Consider the following 12,019-nt stretch of genomic DNA (forward strand, 5'->3'; position numbering starts at 1 on the left):
GCCCGCGCGCGGGGTGGCGGGAAAGCGCGGAGGTCTGCGGCGCGCGGCGCTGTTGCTGAGGCAACGATGGCCTCGCGGGCGCCCCTCAGCGAGCGGTGGCCGCCAGCCCTGAGCGACCCGCTTACCTGCAGCGTTGGTCGCTCTCTGCAGCGGCAGTGGTGTTTTTAATCGACCCTTTGAATCAGAACGTTTATTTATGCACTGATTATTCTCAACCGAATTGCCCAGTCCAATGAAGTGTAACTATCTTTTCTCCTGCTTACAACAGTCCTTAGTTCTTTCATGTGTAGAGAGACTTTTCACATCCAGCAACAAAGTGAAAGAATGCAGAAACTAATAAAAACAGTGAAAGTGCATCCTTAAAAATGCACCTAATTGGGTGATTTTTCCCATTAAAGACATGCCTGCAATGCGTTCAGTAGACAGTGGACAATATTTAAGAACTTTATTACCACATGATATTTTAAACGTTCTTCAGGAATAGAAAAGGAACTTAACTAAGTGTAGTGGAAATGCGCAGTAATGCTGGTGGGAAGGCAGAGCCAACCCGGGGGAGCTCGGCTGCATGCAGTGCATCTGAGTGACTGGAAGCTGGAAGGGATGGAGCCAGGATGCACTCCTTCCCAGACCTCACTGAAGGGTTGGCAGTGGAGGCGAGGAGAGATTGCTGGTGATTCCTGTGTACCTGAGGCGTTCTGAAGGTAACTGGCTTCTTTCCTTTGTTTCTGAGCCCACAGCTGTTGTATTTGCACAAAGTCCTCTCTGGCTGCTACCTGGGATTTTGCTATTCTGTTACTGCTGTGCCTTCTGTCCTGTTACAGCACTGCACTGAGCTATTTCAATAATAAAATAAAAAAGCCTTTGCCTGCCCGAGCAACCGAATTGCCATTTGTGTTTGGGGTGAGCATACAAATGAGTGAACTTCTATTTAGAACGGTTGGGTGGTTGGGACAAGTTTCTTTTATTAGTGAAGCCTCTTTACTTTTCATTGTAGGATTAAATATTGTTCCCTATTTTTATTTTTATTTTAATTAAAGATGGGAATGGTTTTCAGAAATTTTCAGAGTGCAAATTAACTGCAATAATGTAAACATTTGTTTCAATAGTCACTCAGTGAACTATGGAAAAAAGAAACAAGTGATACTGCATTCCATTTTTGTAAAGCCTGGTGTTGTGTTAGGGAGCAATGAAGGCTAGTTTCTCCCTAAAGGCTTGAAGCCAAGAGTAGAGCATAGTGATGGCTAGGGCTTTGTTAACTGGCGTGAACCCCAGAGTAGCTGAGCATGGCAGGTGTCAGGTAAGGCTCCTGATGAGGCATGTCTGATATGATGACCATTAGTAGGACAGTCATAAACACAGCCTGTTCATAGGCCCTAGACTGAGGCAGAAATCAGTTATTAGGCAAAGATCGAAATCAGCCGTGTCTACAGCTGGCCAGAAATGTTGCTCTGAGAGGCTAAGGACCAGCACTGCAGCACATTAACTCTAATGAGGAGTGTGTGTCTTCGACTGAGCTTAAATAGAGCTCCTGCACCTCTAGATAAGGAGTGTGGCCCTGACAAGCCTCGTTAATGCACTCTAGACCCTGCTGCTGTACAGCTATTTTGAAGAAATGGTTAATAGATAGTTAATAGAAAACAGTAAAAATGCAATTCTACAATGCTATTTTTTCTTATGATTAGAGACCTGAAATCTTTTAAATGTAAACCTGCTAGTGATTAAGTCTTGTAAGAATGGTATCATCACTGCCACCTTCAGGCAAGTGAAATGTTTTTGTTTTTTTTTTTTCAGTCACTCCTCTAGAGATCTCAGCTTCTTTCAGGAAGCTGTGATTGATAAATGCCCAGTAGTTCAATGACAAATTTAAATTGAATTATGAAAACCTCATTAAATAAGGCAGATCTACATAAGACCCTAATCTTTGATGGTGACTTTCAAGAATTAATGAGTAGCATTACAGATTTTAGATGTATGTTATCAATTAATTGAATGCTTATGCATTATTTGAAAAACTGTAGAGCTATTAGTTTACATTTCAGCTACAATTTCATCTAAGTTCTGCTTTTTTTTATCCTATGTTTTCCTTACTAGAAAGAGTTAATATCTTTTTAAGACCTTCACTGGATTTATGTTTAGAGGGTTTTTTTCCTGACTTATTCAGTTATGGTAAACTTTAGGAATTTTGGCACTGTAGATGTTAATCTCTTTTAAAATACTTAGTTTTACAGAAAATTCCATGTGAACCAGCAGAAGTTGAGTTTTTGTGTTGCTTTTTTTTTTTTTTTTTTTCCCTCTCCTAGAGAAATGAAGACAGATTTTAGAATTTGCCAAGCTTTTTCCTAGGAGGATTCCTGGGGTCTGACGTAACGTTGTAATGTCCTTTGAAATGAAGCTGCTAAACATACAGATAAAAAACAGAGCAATTAGTTGCTTACACAGTATGAGGCATCAAGATCCAGCATCTCCATCAACTTCACTTTTTTTTACCATATGCACTTATTGTACAAAATACTCCTTAAGTGAAGGAGGAAGCTCATGGAGGAAAATGTACTTAGCAATACCAGTGGGATAATTTTGGAACTTTTTCCTCTAAGCAAGTAAACCTCGTTTAATTGGAGGAAATTCAATTTGTGTACTGTAAGTCAAAGATTAAAAACTGTAGATACAGAAAGCAATGTATTCCACCACTCTCACTGCACTTTAAAAATGCTGCGGTAGCAGTAGAGATACTACATATTATTTTCTCCTTTTTGTCACGATTTTCGTTCTGAAATCTATGCATGCTCTCTAAAAACAACCCTTTTAAACAGAAAGTTTAAGGAAAGGAAAACACATTACACAACCAAGTACTTGAGTGTAGAAGTCAGTTCCAAAAATAACAATGAACACTTGTGCTGAAATTCTCAGGAAGGATGAAGCCTGAGAATCAGCCTGAAGATGAAGAAAGCTTCTGGGAATATGTCAACAAATCATACTCTGTTTCCTGGGGCTGGCTGGTTGTTTTTAATGTACTTTTCATTAACCAGATCCATAATATAAATTACATAGACTTCTGTACACAGAAATTAAATCGGAAAAGTAGCTTATTTTCTTGTCTGTAACATCCACAATGTCTTCTCCATTGGTGTGCTTTTGTCTCTCTTCTTTCTTTGGTAGGGAATCATTTTTAAACACTCAGTGACAATCTTTAAACTGATTGCTGCCCTTAATTTTTGTGGACAGATCTTTATGCTGGCAAACGAGATCTGAAAATCTGTTCAGTGTCCTATAAATACATATACCCCCCATCTAGTTAAAATAATAATAATAATTAAAAAAATAAGTTTGATATCAATATTACAGCACACAGAACTCCTCTGGTGACTAAAAACCAGTTTCTAATGATACCGAAAACATCAAGAGCAAAATCCCAAGTCTGCATGAGGAGAGAACAGTCCGTCACAGATGTTGTAGAAACTTGGTATGATTTGTATTTTTAACTCTCTGCCTTACAAGAAAAAAAAATTCTTGTGATCATTGTCAGTCTGTCCTATATTTCAAAGGTGTTGAGTTCAAGGCACTGAGAGCAGTGACAAACCTTTATTATTTCAAAACTCTTTGAAGCTCCTACCTGTACATCCGTCCTGAGTATCTAAATTTTTAGACGTAAATAGGAGAGCCAGTGATGACACTTTTAGTCCTGTTCTGATTTTTAAAACCTGTCTTTTTAGTTTTATTGAGTAAACATTTAAAGTCATTAAAAGCTTATTCTGTAACCTATAAGATTACTTTAACTATGAATAATGCTAAAATAAAAATATTTGGATTTTAAAGTAAAGTATATGTACATACAAGTATAAATTCTTCCTTGGCATACATTGTGTATTTAGTATATAATTTTTTAACATACTACATAGTAGACATTTAAAATATTAAACTCCAGATTTTCTCTGTGTGTGACAGGAGCACTGCTAAAAGCCATACCTACAGGCTAAGCAGTAACTAATTCTAATTACAATGTAGTTGTCAAAGATGCTGGCACCTCACTGAGTTTTTTACCTTCCATTCTTATTGGTGTATTTTCATACGGATACACTTGCCTGACCCACACGTATATTTCTGTACTATTTTGTTAATGTTTCTTTCTCACCTCTTAAATAATAGTTGACAATTCCTGCTGGGCACAGGAACAACTTTACGCTATGGACAAAAAAAAAAAAAATCTTAAAAGCAATTTACATTTTTATTCCCCTTACCTCAAAATTTGAAACTATTTTTCTGCTGTGATTAATTCCTACCTATGAAGCAGGTATATTTTCTATATTTTGTCTATCCCAAGATGGAAAGGATTACTTTTAAAAACTTCAGCTTTATGCCAATAACTATATAAGACTTAATGCTCATCTCTGCATTAATGATGGGGGCAGGGAGGGAAATCCTTATCTTTAAGTCTTCTTATGTTGTGGATGAAAAAGCATAAATCAGATTAATTGAAAACTCCATTATAATACACTATGTGTGGCTAGCTGTTAATTTTCTTATTAAATGTCTGTTCTGTGTTTCTGTCTTGCACTGGATGTGTTTATTTCCATGTTTTTCTTGGGAGGCCAGGGACATTTTGTTCAGTTATTTGAGAAGTAATGTGGATGGCTGCCACCCTTGTAGAAGACTGTTTTCATACCTCACATCAACATGTATTTCAAGATTACAATTAACACGGTGCATGCATGTGGATCCATAGACTTTTTAACTCCGCATGTGCTTAATTACATTCTTTTATGAGGGAACCAGTAATTGTTACCTACCAGAAGTAAGTTTTGCTTTGAGATGCAGCCTGTCTTCATGCACTGCTTTAAGTATACTTACTATACTTGCATATTCTAAAGAGTAAGTGGGTGATGACGCAAAGGCAGCAACGTAAAAAGTAATTTAATTGAACAAGTACCTGTGAACTGTAACTTCCCAGAAGCAGGTGACAGCATCTAGAACAAAAACCAATCGTTTGTTTTTCAGGCATTTATTTCCCTCTCCCCCCTCCCTCAGTGTATGGATGTCTGCCTGCAGCTGACAGCTGATTTCACTTGCCGAAGGGCAGTGGTGGTAACTGCTAGTGTATCTTAGCCCTCTGCTGAAACTGCTGTCTGTGATGAAGCGTGTTTATAAATAACTGTTTTCATCTGCAAGCTCAGGCTGGGATGCAAAGTTGTGTTCTTTCCAGCTTGCGCATAGCTGCTACTAATAAAGCCGCTGGTGGAACCTAGTCAAGAATTCTGTTGATTCAGGAGCCAGTAATGAAACTCCCAGAGCTATGTTGCCTCTGTAAGGATGAGTAAAAGTTTATTTATATCATTCAAGTGTCTGTGTATGTATACAGATCAGGTATTTGAATGAAGGAAGATGCCACTCTGACAAGTTATTCCTTCTCAACATTATCTTCCCGGTAAAGGGTGGATCTCGTTTGCATTTCAGTAGATTGATTATTTTGTGACTTCAGCTCAGAGATGGTGACTCATGAAGTGTTGGAAATGCACAGCCTGTAAGGGAAACACTTTTGACTAATTAATAATTAAATATTTTCCAAGTGCAGATCCTTCATAGTAATCAAGTGTAGCACTGTACTCGATAAGCTGGGTGACTAATGTAGAATGGTAGAAGTAGTGTGACTGAAGTCTGAAAAATCAGGTCTTTGTACTTCCTAGATTCTGACTTTTAGACTTTGGTATTTCTGATTAAAAAAAATTTAAAAAATCCTCTTTTTGACCAATGGCAAGGCTTGCTGTTTACTAATAATTTTAAGTATAAGCTATTAACTTAGCTGTGACATTCAGTGCAGAGGCTGTATGCAGGGACATACAGCCTAATGCATTCTACGTACATTCTAAGATTAATACAGTTTCAATTTAAACTTGCATCTTAAGATAATCAGCCTAGCTTTGCTGCTGAAACCTTCCTGGAATTTTAGCCTGAATTTCACTTCTTGGCATTTAATGCTGTAATGACCTGTTCAGAAATACTCAGTAAAAATCTTTTTACCTTCCTCTATGGTAATACGTATTTTTCCATAGGCAAGTAGATGGAGTAGATCTGGCCCTTTATAAAGTCACTACTTCAGCGTAAGACTTTTATACACCATTGTAGGAAACCTGAATTCTTTGAATTCATGTACAAATAAATGTCTCCTCTGCCAAGATTACTCATATTAGATTTTTAACCCTGATTTAGAAATACTTGTATTGCTTTCCCTCAGAAAAGGCCAGTCATAGCTTATTCATTAACTAGGGAGTACAGTTAGTTCAGTATGATCTCTTATTGGCCGTTCAGAGAGTGTAGGAATACAGGAAAAAAAAAAACAAACTTGTGCACAAATTTAGCAGTGGTGTATCTAAAGTAAAACAGAACATTTCTGCAGAGTACTGCGAAGATAGGATACCAGTGTGATCTGTTTAGAAACTAAAGTAGACCAGAAAAAAAAAAAATGTGAAGGGAAAGCTTTGTTTTCAAAGCTTTCTATGAAATGTAGTAATTCAATTCTCATACAACTAAAACTTTAAAAATAGCTAGCAAAAAGATGCTGTCAACTGTTTGGAGAAACTCTTTGCAGTTTGTTATTTTGTTTTGGTTTTTTTTTTTTTTTTTTTTTTTTTTGTTGTTGTTGTTGTTGTTTTTTTTACCTTTCTTTTCAATTACAATAATTGTTAAAAGAAAAATAAAAAATTAAGATTGTTGGTTTCAAAGTTCTCTTCCCTACCACTTGTACACTTTGCTCATGTAAAACCATAGCTGCCAATTCTTATGATCACTCTGATCTTCCAGGTGTGGGAGATTTCTCCATCATATCCTTTTTTTAATCTTCTCTTTCAGATGATCTTTATGGACCATTATTGAAATGTTTTTATATGCTTTGAATAGGGTTGTTCCAGAGCACTGGAGATTGTTCTAAACAAAGCACCTCAAAAATCTTAGCTCTCTTCACCCTCATCTCCTGCTTTGCCCTTAAATATACATGTTACATACATGTGCATGTGTGTATATGCATAGAGATAGATACTTTTCAAACCAACCTGGTAAAAGTACTTATGCCTTTTTTCGTCTATTGTAAGCCTGGAGATTCAGCCTCTCATGATGACTGGAATATTAGAGAACACGAGCATCCTACAGCTAAATTTCCTTCCTTCGCATGCAGGAAACACACTAGAACTCACATCACAGCCTCACTTTTTTTGTGTGCAAATCAAGGAGGGTGAATATCAGCAGAGGGCAGTATTGAGGTATAAATGGAAGTAATCTCCATTTAAAAAAAAAGAGAAAGGAAGAAAAAAAAAAAGAGAAGAAAGCGTTCTCGTATGTTTCCTTTCCTTGTACAGAATCTCAGAATAATTTATGATGGAAGTATCTTTGGAGATTGTTTGGTTCATCCTTATCTTGGGGAGCCATGTTCAAGTTTAGAGACCATTGAAGTGGTTGTGGTGACATCTCTACAGCGTTGATTATTCTGTAACAGCTTGCACTGAGATTAGCCTCCCCTCCAAACTACCATCACACCCAGCTGTTAGACTGGATGCAAAACATGCCCAGTGCTGAAGTGTAGTTACTTTGTCTGAATAAAACTGCAAATGAGCAAGAACCTTTTAGCCATCTTTTGCTTAGACTTTAAAAAATAGTTCTTTGAACAAACATTTTTTTTTATGTTCCTGTCAACTTGGTTGCTGGAACTGTTTTTTTTTGTTGTTGTTGTTTTTTTACCTTATTTTTTCCAGATATTTGGCCACAATTATCTGATTTTGTTTTTTGATTCTTTTTTGTTGTTGTTGTTGCTCCTACAAGGCAAGATGGGCCAGCATGGTTGTTTACGGCTACATGGATTTTGATGAAACAATGTTTGGTCCTTCTGTTCATTGAATTTTGATTTTTAAAATAGTTCCTGGAGTATTTGCTACTCAGTAGCGTGATTTCTCTGTTTCTTTCTATTTAAGAGCAGAATTAGACATTGCCATAACAATTTACAGAAGTGAATATTGCTCTCATGTTTAAAAAATAATAATAATAATGAAGAGATGCTCTACTGAATTTGTGGATGCTTTCATAGAAATAAATGTCTTCTCCAAATGAAGTAAGTTTTCATGGAAATTCTTTCTCTTTAAAATATAAACTGTAGTGCTATCATGTCTTCATTACTTGTATTAATTTCACTTCCTTTTTTCTATCTGCTTCCTTATGGTAGCTAAAATGTTATTGGCTAAGATGGCAAAGTGTTGAATTTTGTAGGATGCAGCTTTTTCCTCTATCCAGCTCTGCAGTGCTTTTCAAGAGTATATTTGAGATAAAATTGTCTCCTTCCAAGCTGTGGAGCAAAATGCCTGTTATGAAATACCAAACACGTAGCTATGTTACAGTTTATTGACATTTGAGTCACATAAAAGCACACCTGGCGTTTGTTTAAACAACTTTGATGGGCTAATAATTTGTGTAATTAGGTTTAAGGCAAATGTCTTACTGCTGTCTTCAGCCTGAGAATCAGTGTTGCATCCCACATTGATGTCTAGCCTTCAGTCTTGGCAAATTAATATTTCTCATTCTACATTTTAGAGAAATTGCTAAAAGGGAGAATGTTTTTCTGCTTTTAGAGAAGTGATTACTGAGTGTTATGTTGTAATTAATAGAACCGTCTCTTTGCCTACACCTACAGATGGTACACTGGAACAACTCATAAGGAGACGGCTGTTATCAGAGAAACTTTGTCCTTCTCATTAAATCAGTCAGCTAAAATTCTAAAATCCTATGTTTTGAGTTAAGATCTATCAGCAAAATGCAAACTTTGTTTAGGGAGGCAGAATACTAGCAAAGCAAATTCCCTAATATCAGTAAAAAATCGCAAGATTAACTTTACGTGAAAACAGTAGTTCACCGTTGTTACCTACAAAACTTGATTTACTATCAGATTAGAACTACTGATAAACATTCTTCACGGAATTCCAGACTTTGGAGTGAATGAATGAATCACAGGTAAATAACGTTGAATTTGCTTTGTTAGTTGGGAGTATCGTGTTATGGGATGTTTAAGAAAATTTGGAGTTAAGATTGCCTATGTTTAGAGACAGTTGCCCTATTTATGACTTGCCAACTGCAGCAGAAGCTGTTCATAAATTAGCCAGAAAGCAGGTTTTGTTTTGCTTCTGCAATATCTTTATGGTGTTCCCTTTAACAAAAGATCTTCTGTTCCTGTGACTTCAGATTTTCTCCACCATTAAGTTATCTGCTGCGCTACAGTTTGTTTTGATTTCAAAGGAACAGGTGATAGTTACTGTAAGGGTATGAGAGGCCCAGGTTTAACTCTGTAATGCTGTCTGCAGTGCTGCAGTTTTGTGTTTCAGAAGATTAAAACTTGGATTACTTTTCATCAGTGAGAAGGAACCATCTGATTGTTCTTATGTAAGTACTGGAGAATTGTGATTTTGATTTAGGGGGGGATCAAACTTTCCAAGCTACATGAATTAATAACCTTGTTATTATGAGGAAGTAACTTATACTGCAGTCAAGAGGTCAATACTCTTATAGAGTAGCTGTCAAACTATGGTAGTGTCCTTTTGGTTTAAGATACTCTTGTAAATCTTGTAAAATTAAGAAACCCAGCAATATATAATCACAGTCAGCTTTGTTACTTTGTGCTAGATTTCATCTAGCTGTTTTCAATTTGCTTTTTACATTTGGTAAAGTAGCACAGTTAAATATCATTCATTTATAGGGTGCTGGGAAATAAACACGTGGTTCATGTTAGTCATGATTTCTATTTGTGTGATGGAACTTTGGGAAAGAAACAGCTATTCTCAGATAGTTAACTACCCCTCTAACATAAGCAGTAGGGTTCAGCTAAATCTACAGTTTATATTCCTGGCAACTATCCCAACAAATTAGTTTAAACTAGCTCAAGCAAATGCGCCCCATGAGCTGCAAGCATTTTGAGTGTTGCTGTGTGTTTGTCCTTGCAAGGGAAAATACCTGGCAATGTGGAATTTGATACAGGCTAGAGAGTGCTGCTGGGAGCTTAAGTGAATGCAGGCTTGGCCAGAATTGCTCCATTCTCAGTACCCAGCAGAGCCAGGGTATGGTATGTCTTTCAATTGTGATCAGAACACTGGCAGGCATTCTGTGTTGGTTTAGATGTGTAGCTACACAGCTGTCAGGCTTGCACAGCTTGGGTGGGCCCAGTTAAAATGTCAGCTGTTTTCCTGTATCTATGGTTCCTGGGGCAGCACAAGGCTGCTGCTTGTGCTACTGTTAAAATTAACTACTTATTGAAAAGACTTTAGATACATCCAAACAGTCAACGTATCTGTTGCTCATAAAGGAGTATTTCTGTTTGGATGTTAAAGTTCATTGCATAAGTGTAATGTAAAGTGAGAAAAGGTACTAAAATCAGTTCACCATATTAAAATCAACATTGATTTAAAGAAAAAAAAATAGAAATATCCTTGATTTTTTTTTTAATGTTGAAAGTCTTTTTTGTCTAGATGTTTTAAGATATTTTTTTTCCTGATTTCAATAATAAAGTTTTTATCTTAAAAACGCATATAGGAAATACTAGCTGTAAAACACAAGTAGCCACAAATGTCTGTGATGGTAGCATGACAGTTGAGTTTGATTAGAAGATGATGGCGTGGAGGTAAGAAACAAAGTAATTATGTAGTGATTTTCAGTGAGAAAGATGTGGGTCTGTAGGGGAACTGCTGAGTCATGGCCTGAACCTCTGATTGACCACCTGAGGTGAGCACTGAGTCAGTCATAGGAGCACAGCTGAAGGCAATTCTCCTGTGCTGTCAGAAGGGGTGGAGCAAGGCTGCACCTCTCCTAGACCTATTTAAGAGCTGGCTACCAGTGGGGAAGGATCTCTTTTGGAGATTGCTTCTGCTGGTGTTCTGTGAGTGAGCCCAGAGTAGGGATAAGCTTCCTACTTATTCTCTTTTGTTATCATAGTCTACTTTGCCTAACTCTCTTGTTTATTTTGTGATTATAACATCCTAATATTCTTTGATTCTACAGGGTCCATGCAAAGAAAAGAAGGAAAGGTTAGTTTAGGAAAGCTGTTAAATATGAAAGCTGTCTATTTTAAGTACCAACTGACCCTATAATACCTGAGCTTTAAGCAACACAGAATTCACAGCTTCGTGATCTCAGTGATGTTAAGGTGGGAAAGGCCTCTAATGTAAAGTTCTCACTTGCAGTAAACGTAGCTCAAAAGGGAGTTCACACAATGATGAAGAACTGAACTAACCTTAACAACGTGGATGTTATGACTGGCCTGTTTTTAAATTGTTGCCCTTAAACCCCACTGTGATGAACACCACAGTGAACAATAGCACATCAAGCACTCCTGCTGACAGTCCTTCTGGTAGTGAGTTTTCTTGGTAGAAAAGAACACAAGGTCATTTGTTGTACCACCCAGTAACAGAAAAGGCTTGAGATACACAAAATTATGTGGGAAAACAGGTAAATTATACCTCTTAGTCTGCAGAAGAAGTATGCCTCTAGTGCTTCTAGAGTGGGTATTCAACGTACAAGAAAAATAAATAGTGATTGCAGTTATGACCTTCTGAGATCCAAGTTATTCTAGTCAGCTATACTCAACCAGAGACCCTCTCCATAACATCCTGTATTTTGATGTACCTCTTCTTTTCTCCTGGCCTTATCATGGCTGCCAAGCAGTTTTATATCTGCACATTAAGAATCTATTGTATGCACTCTGTTAAAAAAGAACTGGACATTAATTTTAAGCAACAAGCTTTACTTCAGCTTAGTAGCTCAGCTGTACAGACTGCTTTGTGATCTTTTCTGCTATCTTACTATAAAGCCTAGTGGTGACTCTTTTGGTATACATATCATTCCTAAGGATGGCCAATTACACTATTGCTCAGTTAATATTCTGTTACTATTCTAATGGGATAAGTGAAGAGAAAAAGTTGTTGTTTTTTTTTCTTCCTGCTGTTGGTCTCCAGCTTGTGACACTTCTCTGTGAAGTTACCCATGTATTTCTTTAGCAGATTTC

The 12,019-nt window shown here is 37.0% G+C and overlaps 1 protein-coding gene across 1 annotated transcript in view; it reads left to right on the plus strand.

Annotated features, from left to right (window-relative positions):
* The first annotated feature begins 612 nt into the window (after positions 1–612).
* The window catches only part of IRAG1 (inositol 1,4,5-triphosphate receptor associated 1), a 101,181-nt gene continuing 89,774 nt past the window's right edge, over positions 613–12,019 (plus strand). Inside the window, exon 1 of the mRNA XM_042813583.1 lies at positions 613–701. The gene's annotated coding sequence lies outside the window, so the exon portion shown is untranslated. The remainder of the gene's footprint in view (positions 702–12,019) is intronic.

This window comes from Centrocercus urophasianus, unplaced genomic scaffold (genome assembly GCF_019232065.1).
Source record: "Centrocercus urophasianus isolate 14NV4802_14NV808 unplaced genomic scaffold, USGS_Curo_1.0 seq_14, whole genome shotgun sequence".
NCBI lineage: Eukaryota > Metazoa > Chordata > Aves > Galliformes > Phasianidae > Centrocercus > Centrocercus urophasianus.